We start from the raw sequence: 18,818 nt of genomic DNA, 5'->3' as shown, positions 1-18,818 counted from the left end.
AGCAGTGCAAGGAAATGTGTTGGTTTTGAAACTTTTTGATCAGTGGTTGTTCCCCACAGAGTTTCATCCTTCCCTTGGATAATCCCTAGTAGAGTTGCTTCTATGACGGATCGTATCCATGTTCAGTTCCCCCAGCCAAGACTTTGTCTGATTTCAGATTGGCGTTGGAGCTTCTGAGGAAGATGTGTTGATTTCTTCCTCAGCGGAGTGATTGGTTCTCCTCCCCTTGCAGAGATCATTGTTTCCTGGTATATGTTGCCCCGTCAGATTAGGAGTTTCCCCGATGGGCCTGGTTTTCTCTTGTGAGATGTAGTACCGGATGTTTGTGCATTGTTCCTTGGATCGGGTTGTGTTAAATATGTATGTTTGTCAGCATTCCTCATACATAAACCAAGCGTATACATGCATAGCTACAACATTCAGATACTCATGCTGCATTTCTTTGCCATATATCCTTGTTTGTTGTCTCCTGCTACTTGGTGGTATATATTTCCCCAAGCAGATGTTGGGCATGATCTCTCATTAGAGTCAGCCCCATAGGCAGAAAGTGTATATCCTTTCTTCCATATTCCCCACTAAGTTATATCCTCGTGGATGATTATTATTTCAGTTTCCTCCCAAAAACATGTATTGGGATGAATTTATCTCCCTTGAGTTATATCCTCATAGGGTTGGATCTTGTATCATTGTGTCTCTCTAGATCGTTCCTAGTTTGACTCCTCTTGTCATTTCCCCTGCATTTCCCCGTGGTTTAGATGAATGATTGCTCAGTAACCAGTAATTATCCATCTTTTCCCTAGTGGAATTTGTTGTGGCCTTCTACCCAGTAACCGGTAGTCGTAAGTCCTATCTTTGTGGTTTTCTACCCTCATACCGGTAGTTGTAAACCCCATTTTATCCCCTTGTGGATTTAACCTTGATTTTGTTCATCCTAATCGATGGCGGTTACTCTTTTGTGGTTTTCTACCCAGTAACCGGTAGATGTAATCCCCTCTTCGTTGGTTATCTTTATCCAATATTCGGTATCGATATTCCTCCACCTTTTGAGCATATCTCCCAGTAACCAATGATATATCTCTTGGATAATTGCTCTGATAAAACAATGTATCCACAGCGAGTCATCTTTCATTCACCCCTTTTTGTTGGTAATGATCGTTTCTCCCCTTTGATTGGTCATCATTTTATACCCAGTATTCGGTATCCCGATATCCTTTCTTTTTGGTCGATTTATCCTTTATTAACCCAGTAACCGGTTGTGGATAATCTTTCATGCGAGTATGTTATCTACGTTCTGACGGTAATATATAATATATCTCATGCGCTCTTCAGTCGAAGTCTTTTTCTTCCCCTGTTGAGTAAGATTCGTATTTCCTTATGGAATCGAATGTCCATCATGTAATCGAGTTTGCTTTTTCAGCCCTCCTTTCGTATGATGAGTGTCTTGGAAATATTCCCCAATTCACGCCTGGTTGGTCACCTATTATACGCCCGGTAACCGGTATCCCTGGTGTTCCTTCCCTTCTGCTCCCTATTATGACTTTTTGTCCCCTGTGGAGTCAGATTTTTCCTGAGTTGAAATATACCTTTTTAGGTCTTCCACGGATGCTAGATGATTGATATCTCTCACCCTTATACCGGTCTTAGATATTCATTCTCCCCGAGCATGTTATTTTCTCACCCTTATACCGGTGTTTGATTACATGTCTCTTTGAGCTTATTACCCAGTAACCGGTAATACCTCAGTTGCTTGTTCCTCAGCTGAGTCCTCTTTGGACATTCCCCATCGGAGTTCCTCGGTGGATTTTCCCAGCCTGAGTTCGGATTTTTATCCGAAGTATCCTTTATGGATAGTTTTGCTGTATGGGCATATTCCTCAATACATGCATCCTTGTGTCAGCTCGAGTCTTTCCATTGATTTATTTTCATGGAATCTATTCGTGTCTCTTAGCAAGTTTCAAGTCGTGACCTGTTGTCACAGTTTATTCCCCTTTACTCCCAGTAAAGTCCCCAGAGTCTCTGTCCCATTTATGAGTATATTACTCATAATGGATTTCCAGTTTCTCTTGATTTCTTTTTCCTTTGTGAACATATATCCCCACAGAGAGTTAAATTTTGCATACATACATTTGCATCATGAGGTCTCTTAGGGACTAAAATTCATCTCTTTGTTATTATTTAAGCCCATTCTACCTCGTCGAGACGAAGATTTTAACCTTCACTTCTCCGGCTAGAATGATCTTAAATAGGGGCATCTGTAAGACCCCAATTTTGACCCTAATATCCCTCATGGTATCATAACATTGCATTTGCATATTGCCTCAAGGATCATAGCATCTTGGCTCCTAACCTCTGGGTGGGAACATTAGTGTGAGTTGGTTTGAGATCACCAAGCATGCTTAAACTGTATATTATTTGCTTTTCTTATTTTCTTCACTAACCAAAAGCACAAAAATATGCCACTAACTTCTTTTGTTTTGTAGCTTGAGCAATCATAAGATCCAAGGCTCCTAGGAGACCCTATGCTCATTGATATGGCCAGGTGAAGATGAAAGCAAGCACGAAAATGGGTCCCAAAGCTCTCATTCATCATATATGCCTCCCAAGTATCTCAATTTGTCAATTTGATCAAAGCAAACCAAAGGGCTTGAGGATTGTTTCCCAAGGAAACCCTAATTCATCTGTTCATCAACTGTGCCTTGCTCATGAAGCAACCTCAACCCATGATCAAATACAATCAAGGGAAGTTCTTTAATTCATCATTTCATGCATATTTGAGCTTATTTAAGTGTCCTCAATCATCAATTCATCAAGGTTTGAGGCTTGAACTTGAGAAGTTGATCAATCAATTCATCTTACTATTTTGAAGTACACTAAGACCTAACTTTTAATGTGTTTGTCAAATGGAGACGACCCCAAGATAAAAAGTGTTCTTAAGAACCATATGAACAACTTTAATGTTCATCAAAAATTGACTTGAATCTTGGAAAGTCATCATCCATTTCAAAACATTATAGGTCATTTTGACTGAAACCCTAATTTTGGGTCAACTTCCCAAGGACATAACTCATTCATTTTTTTATGATTTTAAGGTGGGATTAAATGAATTGGAAAGTTTAATATGTCTAATTCATTTGTTATGTTGAACAAATTTTCATAATCCTAAAAGAAATACATGTGATAATGCAAAACATCATAGGTCACTTTGGACCAAAGGCATTGAAATGTGAAAAAGTCCAACTTCAAGTGCCCATAACTTTCTCATCAAAAATCCAAATGATGAAAAATTTGAGTCCAAATTGATTTTATTGAAAATATATACAACTTTTATGTTGAAGGTTTTGTCATTTGGAGCTTTCATCATTGAAACAAAAGAGCTTGAAGTTGGCCCATTTTGGAAATTTTCACATACACATGTTTTGCACCTTGCACTTTATGGTAAATTTTCATCAATTTCCCAATTCCAAATGAAGTTTTATTAGATATAACAATTGATCCTCATGTCAAGATCTTTCCAACCATTACCCATAAGGCCATGTTCTATTTTTGGAAGAGGCATTTTCGAAAAGGAGAACATTTTGGTGCATTTTTGGAAACTACTTGAAAACTCATTGCATAAGCCAATTGCATCAATTTTGCACGTCCATTTCAACTTAATGTGATATTAGCATTTATTTGCAATAGGATTTGGGCCCTCCATGCGCCTGTACAGGCCCATGCATGGAGGCCCTCTTCATTCATGCACATGAAACTTTCATGCTTGCCTTTGCCAATTGCTATAAATAAGAGTGCTAGGCTTCATAATTGGGCAACCTGAAGGCGCCTGTTATGCTGCAAAACTCCCTCCATAGCCATACCTAAAGGAATTCACTCTTTCATTTCAAAATTTCATATCTGAATTTCAACTTCATTGGTTGATTTTCAGACTCAAAATTCCTTGACCTTGCTTCATCTTCATCTCTAGATCACACTGCAAGTAATAGCTAAGAGGATTGGTGCTCCATAGATCCATATTTCAGAGGTTGCTACACAAACTTTTCTTCTTTGAAGCTCACTGTTTGTAGCTTGTTTCTTGCATTTATTGGTTTAGCTGAAGTCCTCTCATCAGAGGCAATTAAAATATGGTTTTAATTTTGAAATTCCATTGAGTTCAAGATGAACACCATCATTTTCCACCTCTGATTTCTCTTCCCATGGAGATCTAGAGTGAAAATAAATGGTACAGGGGTGATGTACATCACCCCAGCTTTCCATTGATGTATAGATCGCCTCATTTGGTTAGGATTTTTTCTCTGCGACTCTTGCTGGAATCTCTGGTCTCGCCGGAGAAGACGGTGGTGTACACCACCGTCCATTTTCCAGAATGAACCACAGCCCTTGGATCTGATCTCCAGATCTAATCTGGTCTCTTCATTTTTATGACTTTTTAATGGCTGTGTGTATCTCATTGACCAAAGTGTTTGGTGCGCGCGCATGTTTGGACCCTTGGATGTGCCAGCTTAATTAATGAGCCTGGATCCAACGCACCACATTATTTTGTATTTTCTAATTTCTGATTTAATTTCTTTTATCTCATTTTATTTCAAAAAATCATATCTCTCTCATTTAATTCCAAAAAATATGAGACCAATGGCATTATTTCTCTTTTAATTTCTAGTTTCTAAAAGTGATTTTTAATCTTATTTATTTTATCATTTGATATTTTTTATGAATTTTCTCTTTTCTGGTTATTTTTAATTCATTTTAATTAGTTTTCAATATCCAAAAAATATAAAAATATTTTCTTAACCTCTTTAAATGGTGATGGATCTATGAAAAATATTCTCATCAATTTATTAATTGATTTGAGATTTATTTGAGATTTTAATTCAATTAGGTTATTTTTTATGCATTTTTAATTGATTAAAAATAGTTTCTGGTTTCTAAAAATGCTGAAATTTTTTGTCAAACTTTGTTTGACCTTGTTGAACTTAGGATGATCCATTTGGACTTTTCAAAGTTATTTTGAAATGGATTTGAAGTTTGACCTTTAATTGTTTATTTTAATTCAAGTATTATTTTAATTTCCAAAAATACCAAAAATATTTTATTTGTTTCTTGACTTCTAAGTTTCATTTTGCTTCTGTTTACTAATGTTTGACCTTGATTCCATCTATCTTTGGTCAATGTATGTTGATTACTTCATTTGAATTTCCATTAATGTTCATTCTTATTCATCTCCTTCTTCGTCTTTTTCTTTTTTGATCAATGAGTTAAAGATTGGTGGTTAGCCTTGATGTATGGGAAGTTTAACCTTCCTTGATTCAAATCTAATTCATTTTGATCATAGATCAAGTGAATGGCTTTGCATTAAGGATAGGTTGCTTCCTAATCAAGCAAAGAACCTAAATCAATACAAGATCATTTCTCATCTTCTTTTGGCATGGCAAGTTGTAGGAGCTTGATTCACTAATCAAGATCTCTAACTTGTGTTTGTTGCCTATATTTTATTGACCGGCCTCAGATAGGTGTGACTACTACATTAGTCCACTTACGATTGCTTAACATAGCGCTAAATTGCCTTATGGCACACTAACTCTAACTATTAACCATTAACTTTTAATTCTTGCACTTTACATTAATGCAATTTAATATTCTTGTACATATTATTCATTTGCTTTTGCCCTTTGCTCATTTGAGCACATGTTTATGTTAATGCAATTTGCCTTTTGCTCACTTGAGCACATAATTGTGTATATACTATTGTGCTTGTGTTTTGTTTTGATTGTTGTGAACCAAATGCAAAAAATGGACAAAAAGGACTTAGAATTAATATTGAAGATGAATTGGAAGGACCTAATCTCTAAACTCACTATTGTCCATTCTTTGTTTGTTTTGTGGAGCTTTTTGATGTGTGTGTTCTTGTGCTAGGGATTCCCATTTGAGCTAAATTATAGAACCATTGTCATGTGCATCTAAGATGAGAGATACAAGAGCCATTGGAAGATTCCCTAGAGTTTGCTTGATTGATTGATTGCTTGAGTATTTGCCTATTTTGCTTGCTTATTCCAAAGGATGGGAGCTACTTGGATCATCACTATGATCTCAAGAAGGGAACTCCATTTATGGTTTTATTTCTCTTCCTTCATCTTTATATGTTTAGGACTTAGCCATTCTTCTTCTTCCCTCCACTCTAACCCAAGCCAAAACTTTTGTGCAAACATTAACATTTGTTTTCAAACATTAGAAACCTAAGCATTATGCTTTTGATTTTCAAACTTTCTTTTCATAACACTTATTTTGAATTGAATCCTTAAGTCAACTTTGACCATATTTTGTAAATACTTTTCATTGGTAAATATAACTCATTCAAATGTTTTGTGGTTTCAATGGCCACTTCTTATCAAAACTTTTCATAACCATTAGCTATTAGGCTTGAGTTATCCTTGAGGTTGATATAATACTCACCTATATCCTTAGTGATGGACAATGAGTCTTCCATGCTTATTATAGGGTTAACCCCTCATTAGCATGTTGAAGCTACCCTCACATGGTGGATTTGTGGTTTTAGGTTGAGTTTTCTCCGTTGGATAACGAAAGATCTTAAGGCTTTTGGACCAATCAATTCACCAACTTGTTTTGAGATTTTTACCCCCGAACTACGAGGTTTTGATCCTAATCTTTTTAAGATGGTACGTAGGCAATGGGTTCATCCATTCAAACACACAATTGTAAATAATTTGTACATTCTTCTCTTATCCTCCAATCATGTTTGCACAAACAAATTTTCACAAATACCAACCTACCTTACAACAAAATTGTGAAAACGGCTCCCTAGGAGTACCTATGATGTTTTGGGTGCTTAAAACCTTCCCATCGCATAACCAACCCCCTTACCCAGATCTCTGACATTTTTATTAGTTTTTGATTTGATAAAACTTCTCGGTTTTTGTTCGCTTTCTAACCTTTCCTTTGGATAAATAGAAGTGCGGTGGCGACTCAAATTGTATGGTTTACTTTTGATTTAGTCAATAAATCTAAAGGTAACGAATACCCCGCTACAATAGGTATTCGATGCTTGAAAAGACTTGTTACGCAATAGCATGGGCTTCCAAACGTTTAAGACAGTACATGCTCTTTCATACAATGTTATTGATCTCTAAGATGGATCCTGTCAAACACATCTTTGAGAAGTCGGCTCTAACCGGTAGAGTAGCCCGATGGAAAATGGCTTTAACCGAGTACGATATCCAACATGTCACTCAAAAGGCCATCAAAGGGAGTGTATTGTCTGATTATCATGCACAACAACCCTTGGAGGATTATTAGTCTATGAATTTTGAATTCTCCAACGAGGATATCATGTTGATTAGGGATTGCAACATCCCCGGTCCCGAGGAAAGACCCGAGCCTGGATCCCGATGGACCTTGGTTTTTGATGGAGCTTCTAATGCTCATGGCAATGGCGTTGGGGCATGTCATACCCCAAAACTCGCCCTACCCTTCACATGATCATATAGGCCATTAACCCCATACATTTGCATATCATCTTCATTCATTCATTTCATTTGAATAAGTATGGTTCAATCCAATTTACAAGTAGTGTCAGTTGGATTCACCAATTTGTTGCATATGCATTCATCATTTTATTATGGCGTCATAATCATTATCCAAATTGATTTTAATTTCAAATTGATTTTAACTCCGAATTAGTTCTAAAGTTCAATCGATTTTTGAAGTCCATGTTGATTTCAATTCAAAGGTGATTTTGGAGGTTAAAGTTAATTTCCGAAGATCAAATTAATTTTTTATATCATTTTGATAGTATTTGCCAACTTGTTTGTTTGAAGTCGTTATTTTATTTTTAATCGGTTTGCGACAAGCCAAACTAATTATTGAGTTTAAATCGATCTTCTTAAAATCGTCTTTCTTTTGTAGGCCATTTTCAGTTTAGAACAAGCCCATTCACCATCTTTTTTGTTAAAGCCCATTAACCATTTAAATTTCTAATTCCATATTCATTATTTAATCAAAAATCCAATTCTGGCCCATTGTCGCATCACGCGAAAAACCGGCGGGAAAAGAAAGAAACAACAGAGCCGCCACCGTGCGTTATTTATCCCAAAAGAGGGAAAGGAAACGCTCGAAGTAAACCTAGGGAAAGAACATGGTCTTGCGACCAAAGAGGATGGGTTCGGGAGTCGGTTATGCGAAGGGAAGGTATTAGCACCCCTACGCATCCGTAGTACTCTACGGGATCCACGCACACTAGAAAGGAAAATTGGTTGCTAAACACTGCTCAAATATTCACACACACTGGCTGAAAGAAACACAAGAGACTGACTGAGACTGAACTCGGCAGGATATCGCATCCTGGGCCTACTTAGTCCATCAGGCATAGACATCAGAGTCGAAGTAGTTCGGACTGGGGAAACGACACATGCTCGCTAGGATATCGCATCCTATGCATACGTATCTTCTCGGACGAGAGAAGAATCAGAGCATTCGTAGCTCGGCTGACACGCACACAAACAAAACAAGACAAAGGCAAACGTGGAGCCCGACTGCCAATCGCTGGACTTATGTCAGCATCCGAACCTAAACACACGCAAAGAGGCAAACGTGGAGCCCAAATGCCAATCACTGGACTTACATTGACGTCCGAACCTAAACAACACAACAGATAGATAGGGAGTCGGGGACTCAGCCTATAACTGTCAAACGCACACAAACAGACAGCAAATGCTAAGGAGTACGGGGACTCGAGCCTAGCAAAGGTCAAACAACACACACAAAAGAAAAGGGCGCCCGGAGAGATCAGCTCAATCTCCTGCCTACATACTTCATCTGGTATGAAGATCAGGACGATGTAGTTCCCCTACGCAGGGACAAGGATCTAGCCTAACCAGATAACAGAGGGAGACACAACTCTAGGGAGACTACGACTCGAGCCTAGATGTTGTCATGCAAAATCAACCCTAAGTTATGGTTTCTAGCTAAACGGCACGCGGGCCAACCTATCCTAAGCATGGCTCACACAGGAAGCAAGCCACACACACACTTAACTTGCACAGGGAGCAAGCCAAGTAAAACCTACTTGCACAGGAAGCAAGTCTAAACTAATCCTAACTTGCACAGGAAGCAAGTCAAACAATCCTATCTTGCACAGGAAGCAAGTCAAACTATCCTAACTTGCACAGGAAGCAAGTCAAACAATCCTACAAGCACAGATAGCACACGCTATACACAAACAAGTGGCTCAAACAAGGGTTAGGTTTTAGTCAAGGGGTCATATCAACCTTGACAAACAAACCTCTGGAATGGGGTGAATGTTGCTCTTAACCTTGCCATTGAGAGACTAAGGTGAAGCAGATGAAAGGATGAAGTGAGGATGAGACCTCACAGCTCTTATCCCTGGCCTGGGAGAGCTCAAGACAAGAATGTGTGGGTTCAGAAAGTGGGAACCCTTCTACACATTAAAACTGACTCAACTGTACAGTTGTACAAGATCTTGGGTTTGTATCTGCAATGCATCAACACGATGGTGTGAGCAAAGCAGATGACACACTGAATAGTGGGGGATAGATTGCATATCCCTACCTTCCACCAATTGCCTCTTCACTTAGGAGGACTTTGACTCTATGCAAGGACAAAGTTAAACATCCACAAACATTGCCTCTTAAGGAGGACTTCAGACAGTTGCCTGGCCAAGTAACAGGCCAGGTCTTCCAGACTACATGAAGACAAAGAGACATACCTCAATGCAAATTGCTTATACAAGCAAAGCAAAGCAAAAAGTTCACAAGGAACTAAAAGCAACTAAAGTACCTGAAATCAGTCAAGCACAGTTAGTATACAAGTCAGACAAAACAAAATGAAGCAGACATCTACCAGTCCACACAAGCAAGTGGATGTGCAAGGCACAAAGCTTAAGGCATGTTAGCCAAACTAACTACAAAACAAACAGGTTAGACAATGATACTTGAGTAAGCTCAATCAAAAGAATTGGTCTTAATGGCCATTTGATGGTCAACCTGAAATCACAAGCTCAAAAGTGAGTAGCAGGACCACTAGGACAAGCCTAGGGTCAAAAAGGAATGAAAAAGTCAAAACAGCAAAAGGCAAGTATCCAAAATCATGTTCAAACAATTAAGAAACAAAACCAATTGGGTTCACATTCATATCAATCATCATCATCATTTCATGAACCATTTAGGTCAAAGTATAGCAAATAGAAGCTCATAGAAGTCAACAGCAAGACTTAACTCAAAAGCAATCTTAAACATTTCCAAAAATCACCAAATAAATCATGATCAATCACAACCCATAGCATGGTAAGCATGTCAAATTTCATCTCATTTGGACAAGTGGAAGGCAGTCAATGAAAATAAGAAAGTCAAAGCAATTTTGAACATGTTCAAAGAAGTCAACCAAACATGCATCAACTTAGAAAATTCATAAATCAGTGATAGCATATGATAAATGAATGGGATCAAAACCATGGCAAAGATGAGGATGTCTAGTTATCTCATGTAAAATTTCATGTCCATCCAATAAAGTATGAGAATTTCACAAATGAAATAGGAACAAGTGTCACAAAAAGTCAACATATGACTAGACAGGGGAGAAAATCTCAAACAATTAGGAAATGCCACAAATAAATCCAAGAAAATTCACATGTAAACTAGACATACAGGAGTAGGTTCATGCAAAATATCAGATCAATTGGAGGTCAAGAAGCATGGTAATGAAAATCATGAAGTTGGTCATCAATGGTGTGACACAAATTGTCACACCCTAATTCAAAAAATCATATCTCACAAACCACAAATGATAAATTCACAAACTTTATACCAAAATCACCATGAATGTGTCTAGTTTAAGCACAAAAAATTTGGGAGCCATTGGATACATTCTCATTATTTCACAATTGATTTGGCAAAGTGTACAAAATTTGGTCACATGTCATAAACCCTAAGGCCATTTAAAAACCACTCATCCAAAAATTCTGGAAAAATAATGATAAAAAAGTAGAGATCATGATGGACACAACACAAAAAATCCCATTAAATTTGGATTAAAAATGAACAAGTTATGATTTTTGTAAGTTTGAGTGATTTAAATGAAATAAAAATTGAAAATTAAATGGATTAATGGAATAAATAAAGAAACAATGGGGGGGTCAACGCCCCGGTCAACGCGCCCAGTAGCAGCGCTCCTTTTTAAATATATATTTTAGAAGGCATTTAATAATTGAATTGGCATCGCGCCCCAGTGGTAAAACATTTGGTATTTGAAGCAAGGGTCTGGGGTTCGAATCCCCCTCGCCCCAGGCCTTTTGGAATTTAATTTAGAAACAAGGCAAGGCAGCAGAAAAACCAATTACAGTAGCCAGCATAAACACATTACAGTAACAGCAGCATAAACACATTACAGTAACAACCAGGTTGAATTTTTTTCTTCTTTTTTTTTTTCAAATTAAAATGTAAAAACACCAATATGTGCATCTAAACATGTTCAAACCTAAACCAAACTCCATTAATCCCAAATCATGCTAAAATGGACAAATCAAGTAAAAATGTAAATGAACATCAAATTTGGATTTCAAATTTCTTTCTCGATTCTCAACCGTTTCCTTCGATTCAAAGCACAGTAAGCTCATGGCAAAAAGATCTACAAGATGTAGTTCATGATTTTAGAAATAGAGAGATTTGATATCTTACTTGATTTTGAAGAAATGAGTGAAACAGTTGTTGTTTTGATGTTATGAGCTCAAACAGATGTAGACTTATGCTCTAAATGATGAATGGTGAAGATGCTTGGGCTTGAAACAGCTTGAAATAGGTTTAACCAAACTTTGCCATTGATGATGCTTTACAAAAACAGTCCCCAAAACCCTCTTACAGATGAAGAATGGTGATGAAAATAGGTTCAAAAGGTTGTATGGATGTTGTTTTAGGCAAGGCAAGGCTTAGTCCTTTGGAAGTTTTTTTTGGCAGATTTTGAGAAATGGCCAAGAATGAGTTTTTGCATGAGTGAAGTTCTGTGGTTTTTTGGCAGCAACTAGGGTTACTAAGTGACAGAAAATCATCTCCTAAAATTCTGTTTTAGAGTACAAAGCATGGCTCATGAAAGTATGGATAGGTATGGTTGCAAATTGTACTTTTTCTCCAAAATCAAGCAAGCAAGCATGGCCTTTGTTTTGCTGATTTTTTAGGCTGCAAATGAGGCTTCAAATGACAGTAAATGATGCATAATGCTGCTGTCCTTTTGAGGTACAAGGCATGGTATGAAGTAGCATGGTTTAGCATGATGAAAGTGTCCTTTTTTTGCAAATTCCAAGCAACTAAGCAATGATTCACATGTGCTGCATAATTTGAGCTTGCAAACACACTTAAAATGATATTTATGAGCTGTTCCAATTGGCCAAATGTTGAAAAAATGTTTGAGTCAAAAAGTCAACTCTTGGTCAAACTTACATTTAAATGAAAAAGGTCAAAATATGCCATTTTGATTGGTGAAGTTTTGGCTCATGAAATTTATATTTTTGGAAAGAGGGGATCAAATGTGACTTGTAGGAAAAAACCCCACCAAAATTGGCCAAACGGTTTGGGAGATATGGCCCTTTGAAGTTCAAGATTTTCTGAAATCGATTCGATCATAACTTGCCAACCACACATGGGAATTGAGAGTTCTATGACTTTTTGGAAATGGGAGAACAAGATCTTCAACTTTCATGTTGGGCAAAAATTCATTTGAGGCTTGTATCAAAATGTAAGTTTGAGGATCAAGACTTTCCATTTATGGCAGGTTTCAGTTACAGGCCCAGTTTCCATTTTGGGAAATTCATGATCTGGCTTCAAATTCTTCCATGATGGTGTTTGGCGTGATGTATGATGACTATTTGGACATGAATGAACTCTCACAAACCAATTCCAATCATCCAATCACTGATTAAATGGACGGTTGACCAACAGTTGACTATTAGGGTTTTTGTCTGATTATGCATTGACTGATGAATTCCAAACCCTAATTCCTTGAGAATTTGACTTCAAATGATGTCCCAAGTTGTATGAACTCTTGATTATTGACCATGGTGCCCAAATTCCACAAGAATGACCACCATCCACTGCTTTGACTGACAGTTGACCTTTTTTAGGGTTTTGGACTGTCTGTGTATGAACTGATGATCTCCAAGTCTTCAACCCTTGACCAAAATACTTCAAATAGACCTCCAAGCCATGTGCACTTGTTGGACAAACCCCAAGGCCTTGATTCAATGAGAAATTCCTTCGCTTGCTTGATTGACTGATCAGGAGATTAGTTTGACCTAATTCTTTGACTGTCTGCACTTGAGGCAACCGGGAACAATGCAAATGCTATGCAATGGATCATGATATGCTATGACCTAATATGAAAATGTACGCATAATGATAGGTGCAAATTTGAGGTGCTACAGCTGCCCCTATTCAATCAGCTGGGTACCCGAATGGATGATAGCAACGGCTGTCAGACTTTCAGGGTAAACAGGGATTGAATATCAAAGAACCGTAGAATTTGCACTGACTGGATATGATACAAAAGAACCACGTCATTTACCGATGACGATTGCATTTGACAACTTCAGAAAAGTGAAACCATTTACCGATGGTTGAAGAACTGGAACTTTGATATTCACCGATATCAACTTCAGCACGACCATTTACCGATGGCGGCTGGGGAAAACAGACTTCTGAAAAGCAAAACCATTTACCGACGGTTAAAACTGGGACTTTGATATTTATCGATATCAACTTTAGCACGACCATTTACCGATGGCTGCTGGGAACAAAATTTGATGTAGAAAGGAAGCAAGACCATTTACCGATGGTGGCTTCAAAGAAACTGGACATTTACCGATGTCAACTAAGCAAGACCATTTACCGATGGCTGCTGCAACTGGGAACTCGATATTTACCGATATCGAAGAAAACGGGGCCATTTACCGATGGCGTCTCCACTTGGGGAGGAACAAAAATCTTTGTGGTGATACCAGACAAGACGTTTATCGACGACTTCTGGGGATTTTGATTTTATCGACAAGGAGACAAAGCATGACCAGACATTTACCGATGACTAGGATGAGACTCGATGTTTACCGACATCGAAAGATGATGTTTACCGACATCAAAAGAATGACCAGATATTTACCGATGACTGGGAATGAGAAATTTATTGGGGAGATACAAATATTTGCAACTGGAAACCAGATAGGACATTTACAGATGACTCTACCGGGGATTTCTAGCTGGGGTTTATCAGACATTTACCGATGACTGAAGGAACGACTCGATGTTTACCGACACCGAAAGATGATGTTTACCGACATCAAAAATGACCAGACATTTACCGATGACTGGGTGGGACTCGACGTTTACCGACACCGAAACAATGGTGTTTACCGACACCAAAATGATGACCAGACATTTACCGATGACTGGGTGAGACTCGATGTTTACAGACACCGAAACAATGGTGTTTACCGACACCAAAAAATGATGACCAGACATTTACTGATGACTGGAGAGAATACTCGATGTTTACAGACACCGAAACAATGGTGTTTACCGACACCAAAAATGATGACCAGACATTTACCGATGACTGGGTGAGACTCGATGTTTACAGACACCGAAACAATGGTGTTTACCGACACCAAAAAATGATGACCAGACATTTACCGATGACTGGAGAAAATGTTCGATGTTTACAGACACCGAAACAATGGTGTTTACCGACACCAAAAATGATGAGAACACACGCGGGTGCTGACATGACACTGACTAGTATCACAAAGTACAATATCTGGGATATGCTGAGGCAAGGCTGATCACTTGCTGGAGGATCTCACTGGGGAGAAACAAACTTTCTGTCACCGTCGGGTGAGGAAATAAACCTCTGTCACCATCGGGTGAGGAAATAAACCTCTGTGGGGAATAAACAAATCTGAATGCTGTCAAGAGCAACTGTAGCGGTCTTGTGCTGATGTTAAATGAAATGATCCGCCTCTGCCGGGGATACAGTCTGGTGAAGTTAACACATGAATGCATATGTTTGAATTTTTCTATGGCGTAATGCTCCATAGGGAATGGAAATGCTACGCAGTTTGAGGATGCAATGATCACTACATGCAAAATGCAAAATGATGAGAAACTCCGGCTGGGGAGCCAAAACTGATTGGGTACTCCAACTCTGCGGGGAGACTCTGCCTGAGGAATACTCTGCGGGGAGAGTAACGACTTCTCACTCATGTTGGAGAATAGCACTGCTGCTGGAGAAAGGTAAACTCCGTTGGGGATATCCTTCAGTCCACAGATGGGATAAATGTTGGAGATAAACTTCAATGAACCTGCCTCACTCGGGGAGGAAATCAGCAAGTACAGGCCTGCTGGGGATAGGCAATCCTTAGATCTGTTGGGGAATAGAAGGCACTATCCACAGACGTCTCTGCAGGGGAACATAGCTCTGATAGCTTCCAAACTTGCTTGGGGAAAATATCTGCTGAGGAAACGTCCTCACAGATGCCAATCTGAAAAACAGCACAACAAAATGCCCCTAGGGGATATATGGACAAGATACGCTCAAGTGTCCTCAACATTCAAAATGATTTTCAAATGTTTCGTCATTCTGCGAGCTATTGTTTAGCCTCCATGTTTTATTATATGCAATGTTTATCAAAAATTCGGACATTTTGCAAACAAGGCAGTAAAAATAAAAATAAAAGAGCTATTTATCTGAATAACGATTTTTATTGATTGAAAATGTGCCTGAAGAGGCAAATACATTGGGAAGCAATTCCTAGAAAGAGGTAATTGCGTACAAAAGGAAAAAATCTATCCTAATGGCAATGTGAGCACGGCATCCACTATTTCCCAATTCTGTTATAACTCACAGATCATCAGTTTTCCTCCCAACTCCTTGCTTTCTGAGAAGAATGACTGGACGGATTGCATCTTTCGAGATGGCAGACGACAAAGCTTGATGAAGTACAAATAACTCAGACTGTAGTCTTCGCTTTAATCCCTCACTTTTGCCTGGATCGCCCTTTCGGGTTTTCAATCCACCGGGATACCCATTTTTGCCTAAGCCGCCCTTGCGGGTTTTCGACTTACCGGGTGTACACATTCTTTTTATTTTTATCCCTAATTTTTGCCCGAACCTTTTCTTTCTGTTTTTGGTTCGCCGGGATGCCCCTTTTTTTTTGCCTGGACTCTTTTATTCTTTTTGTCCAGCGGGTCGATTTATGCGAAGTATTTTTTGACTACATCTGAGTTGACAGGAGACGGAAAATCTTCACCATCCATAGTTGTAAGCATCAAGGCTCCACCGGAGAAGACCTTCTTCACAACATACGGACCTTCATAGTTAGGAGTCCACTTGCCCCTGTTATCTGTACCGGGAGGGAGGATTCTCTTCAACACTAGATCACCGACCTGATAGCTTCGAGGACGCACTTTCTGATCAAAGGCTCGCTTCATCCTTCGCTGATACAACTGTCCATGGCATACAGCTGCTAACCGTCTCTCCTCGATAAGGCTCAACTCGTTAAACCTTGTTCGAATCCACTCAGCTTCGTCCAGCTTGACATCCAATAAAACTCTCAGAGAAGGAATCTCCACTTCAACAGGCAGGACAGCTTCCATGCCATACACAAGGGAGTAAGGGGTTGCCCCGGTCGACGTACGTACTGAGGTACGGTACCCATGCAAAGCGAAAGGCAGCATCTCATGCCAATCCTTGTACGTAACGACCATCTTCTGCACAATCTTCTTGATATTCTTGTTTGCCGCTTCTACAGCACCATTCATCTTCGGTCTGTAAGGAGAAGAATTGTGATGTTCAATCTTGAAATCTTTACAAAGCTCTTTCATCATCTTGTTATTGAGATTCGAACCATTGTCAGTGATGATTCTCTCAGGGACTCCATAACGACAGATGATTTCTTTCTTGATGAACCGGGTAACCACTTGTTTGGTAACGTTAGCATAAGAAGCTGCTTCTACCCATTTGGTGAAATAGTCAATCGCAACCAAGATGAAACGATGTCCATTCGAAGCAGTAGGCTCAATCTTCCCAATCATATCAATGCCCCACATGGCAAACGGCCAAGGCGAATTCATGATATTCAGAGGGCTTGGTGGTACGTGCACCTTATCAGCATAGATTTGACACTTATGGCACTTCCGAGCATACTTGAAACAATCGGATTCCATAGTCATCCAGTAATATCCCGCTCTTAACAATTTCTTAGCCATTGCATGTCCGCCGGCATGAGTACCGAAGGAACCTTCATGAACTTCCTGCATCAACATGTCTGCTTCGGGTCTGTCCACGCATCTGAGCAAGACCATGTCAAAGCTTCTCTTATACAACACATCATCCTGATTCAAATAAAAACTTCCAGCTAGCCTCCTCAGAGTCTTCTTGTCATTCTTCGACGCACCTTCAGGATACTCCTGAGTCTTGAGGAAATTCTTGATGTCAAAGTACCACGGCTTTTCATCAGTAGCAACAACTAACTCGGCTGCAAACACATACGCAGGCCTCTCGAGTCGATTCACTTCAATATGCGGCACATGATTCCACCAATGAACTTTGATCATAGATGACAAAGTAGCCAAGGCATCAGCCATCTGATTCTCATCCCGGGGGACATGATACAACTTCACTTTCTTGAAGAACGTCAGTATTCTTCTGGTGTAATCTCTATACGGAATCAGATGTGGCTGGTTCGTATTCCAATCTCCATTGACCTGATTGATCACTAGAGCTGAATCTCCAAATATATCAAGTGTTTTGATCCTCAGATCAATGGCTTCTTCTATTCCCATGATACAAGCCTCGTACTCAGCTTCATTGTTGGTGACGTCGAATGTCAATCTGGCAGAGAAAGGTATATGAGCACCTTTGGGATTGATCAACACTGCCCCAACACCGTTACCGTTCATATTCACAGCCCCATCAAACATCAGTGTCCACTTGTCATCAGGATCCGGTCCTTCCTCGACAAGAGGCTCTTCGCAATCTTTCATCTTGAGATACATGATGTCTTCATCCGGGAATTCAAACATCATAGGCTGATAATCTTCAATCGGTTGCTCGGCGAGGTAGTCTGACAGAATACTACCTTTGATGGCCTTCTGCGACGTGTACTGAATGTCATACTCTGTTAGAATCATCTGCCAACGGGCAACACGTCCGGTGAGAGCTGGCTTCTCAAAGATGTATTTTACTGGATCCATCTTAGAAATCAATAAGGTAGTATGGTTCAACATATACTGTCTCAGTCGGCGAGCAGCCCAGGCCAAAGCACAGCAAGTTTTCTCGAGCAGTGAATATCTTGTTTCACAGTCGGTAAACTTTTTGCTAAGGTAGTATATGGCATGCTCTTTTCGACCAGACTCGTCATGCTGTCCCAATACACACCCCATTGAAGTCTCGGTGACTGATAGGTACATGATCAGTGGTCTCCCAGGAACTGGAGGTATAAGGATTGGAGGTTTCTGCAAATACTCCTTTATCTTGTCAAAAGCTTTCTGACAATCATCATTCCACTTGATCGCTTGATTCTTTCTTAGCAATTTGAAAATTGGTTTACACGTGGCAGTTAGATGAGATATGAACCTTGCAATGTAGTTCAATCTCCCCAAAAACCCACGGACTTGCTTCTCCGTTTTCGGTTCAGGCATCTCTTGAATAGCTTTGACTTTTGCTGGATCAACCTCAATCCCTTTCTCACTGACAATGAAACCTAAGAGCTTCCCTGATCTTACTCCAAACGTACACTTGTTCGGATTCAACCT

This window comes from Lathyrus oleraceus, chromosome 5 (assembly GCF_024323335.1).
Source record: "Lathyrus oleraceus cultivar Zhongwan6 chromosome 5, CAAS_Psat_ZW6_1.0, whole genome shotgun sequence".
NCBI classification, from domain to species: domain Eukaryota; kingdom Viridiplantae; phylum Streptophyta; class Magnoliopsida; order Fabales; family Fabaceae; genus Lathyrus; species Lathyrus oleraceus.
Note: the sequence above shows the minus strand (reverse complement) of the source record.